Genomic DNA, 2,809 nt, shown 5'->3' with positions numbered 1-2,809 from the left:
GGGGCTGGTTGTGTAAAGAACTTGAACACCTGCCCCTTTTATCGTTGATGGCCCAAGTGTCCTTTTTCATTTTATTTTTTATCTGTGTGTCTGGAGGCTTGTGCCCCTCAGCAATAACTAACATTTGGCTAAATATAATAATTCAACAAAATAATGAGGATTCTCAGTTCCTCTGCCTCCATGTTGTTCATCACCGGGTCCATGGTGAGGAGGAACCGATGCTCATGGTCCCAGTCTCCATATCTGAAACAAAATGTTTTTCTCTAAGCTTAACAAGAGTGAGTCTGTCTCTAGAAAAGTTGTGTGTGGTCCCAGAAAATAATTAAAATAGTCTATAAACAACATGCAACCCATGAATGGATTTTATGTTGTCAAGCCAGTTATTTAGAGAAAACTATGCTCTGTTGAAAAGACAGAGTCAAGAAGAGTTTTATAAAATCCCCTTTTATTGATTCTGATTTGTTCTAGTATATAAGAAGATTTTGTAATTTTTGGCTGTGTGACCACAATATCCTATTTGTACAACGACTGTACCATCAGGCACATGTCTGTAGGTTCACCAAACAATGTTTTACATTTCACAGCACTGTCTCCAACAAACACATTTTGAACCTGGGTTGATGCTCTCAACAACTTATACTTCTAGAAGATCTGCATCATCTTGCTACAAACCTTGAGGAATATTATCTTCCTCAATAAGTACAGTCTGCTCTGTCCCTTATAGACCAGGAGTGGGCAGTCCCAGTCCTGGAGGGCCGGTCTCCCTGATCCAACACACTTCAATCAAATAAGCTAAATCACGTCCTTAGTGCTGTCAATAATGACCTCATTATTTGACTGAAGCAGGTCAAAGTAGAGTCACATGTAAGCATCACACTGGCTGTCACACCTCTAGACGGTTTCACTGTGGCGTCTCCAGATGACACCGAGGTATTTATATTCCTCAACCACCTCCACTTCTTCTCACATGATGGAAACAGGGCTTTTAGGATCTCGGCTTGTTTAATTGGGTTTTCTTCATTTCTGTTTTCCTTAGTTCCCTTTTTTATTTAAGATCAGCCATATTTCTGTTTTACTTTGGTTCAGTTCTTTCTTAGTGATTCAAGTTTATTATGTTTATTTCTTGTCTCTAGTCATTCCTTGTTACTCCAGTTTATTTGTTTCATAGGTCTAGTTATTCTTTGTGTCAGATTCATTTTCTATTCCCGTGTCACATCCCTCTCTCTTTCTTTCGCACTGCATGCTGGGAGTTGGTGGAGGAGCGTGTGGTGAGAGGGCTGAGAGATTGGGAATTTCTAGCTTGTTTGTTCTACTTTTGTTTGGTTTTCTATGGGTTTTGTTCTTTAAAATAGTATCGTTGTAAAGTTAGGTCGAGTGTAATTGGTTACATTTCTGAGTGTAACACCGGCATTTTTGCCTTTTGGCAAGATGCCGGAAATGGATTTGACCAAACTTASGAGACAACATGGTTTGAAGATCGTACCCATTAGTCCCACTATGACGGTAGAGGATTGTAGTTTGGCGGTAGGAGAAGTTGTAGGTTATAGCAGCATTAAATCTGCTGCTCGGATGAACAGCGCTGTGGTCATTTTTGTTGACAGCGTGGAAAAGGCAAACAAAGTGATTKAGTTAGGCATTATTGTGAATGATGTYTTTTTGCCAGTTTYCCCATTGAGTACGCCGGCTAAAAAAGTTACGATTGGAAATATACCCCCGTTCATTAGTGATGATTTGTTGGTGAGAGAATTGTCGCGTCATGGGAAAATTGTTTCCGCGATCAGGAAAATGCCGTCGGGCTGTAAATYTCCGGAGTTAAAGCACGTTGTTTCTCACAGAAGACAAGTCCTAATGATTCTGAATAAAAAGAATGAAGATCTTAACTTAGTGCTTAATGTGCGAGTAGATGATTTTGATTATGCTATTTATGTAAACTCGGGCACTTTGGTGTGTTTTGGTTGCGGGGAAGTCGGTCACTTGGTTCGGGCGTGTCCTGGGAAAAAACAATCACCAGAAAATAAGGCGCGAAGTCAAAATAAAGAAGGTGAAAATCTGCCGAATCAAGCTGAGGCTGCAAGTTCAGAGAGTGYAGTGAAAAGAGATACAGAAAGGCWGATTCCTGAGAATAATGCTCAAAGTGAAGGAGAAGTGCATAAAAAAGATGTGCCAGAGGATGGGGAAAAAATGGCGAATGATCCACAAGAAAGACGGGAAGATAACGGTGTAGAAGAACRAAGTCAGAGTTTATTAACGCCTTTTCAGAGAAAGACAAATGCTGAAGAAACAGGGATGGAGGGATGTAGTCAAACACCAGAGGAAGGGGGTTCTGAAATGTCTAATAAAAGAAAAGCTTCTGAAAGTTTTGTTGGTTCTCAAACCGAAATTGATGCAGGAGATACAGAGTTGGAATGTTCAGGGAAAGTTTTAGAGTCAGAAAGTAATATGGATGAGGAAGAGGAAGGTGATGAAGAAAGTTGGACTGAGGATAGTTTAGCCAATCCTTCTTCACCTGGTCTAAGTCAACACAGGAAAGGTTATAGTGTGCAAAATGTTAAACATTTTTTGAGAGTTACAAAAAATATGAAAAATGTGAGAGTTGAAGATTTTTTTCCTGACAAAAATTTTTTTTTCTTACGCATGTGAGCTCGCAGTTGAACAATAAGAGAAAAGGAGGATACAACGAGAAAGAAGTTTTCCGGTTAAAAAAATTGATTGGGAAACTTAAGCAAGAATTCAACAAAGATGATGGTTTTGAAGTTTAACTTTCTGTATTTTCTTTTAGTGGCTTTTCTTCCATCTTTGGTAATGAGTG

The 2,809-nt window shown here is 39.4% G+C and overlaps 1 protein-coding gene across 2 annotated transcripts in view; it reads left to right on the top strand.

The window, feature by feature from the left end:
- The window catches only part of steap2 (STEAP family member 2, metalloreductase), a 57,043-nt gene that overhangs the window by 921 nt on the left and 53,313 nt on the right, over positions 1-2,809 (top strand). The window lies entirely within an intron of this gene.

Source organism: Poecilia reticulata, linkage group LG20 (assembly GCF_000633615.1).
Source record: "Poecilia reticulata strain Guanapo linkage group LG20, Guppy_female_1.0+MT, whole genome shotgun sequence".
Taxonomy (NCBI): domain Eukaryota; kingdom Metazoa; phylum Chordata; class Actinopteri; order Cyprinodontiformes; family Poeciliidae; genus Poecilia; species Poecilia reticulata.
The sequence above is the reverse complement of the archived record's forward strand: the minus strand, read 5'-3'. Positions and strand labels throughout refer to the sequence as shown.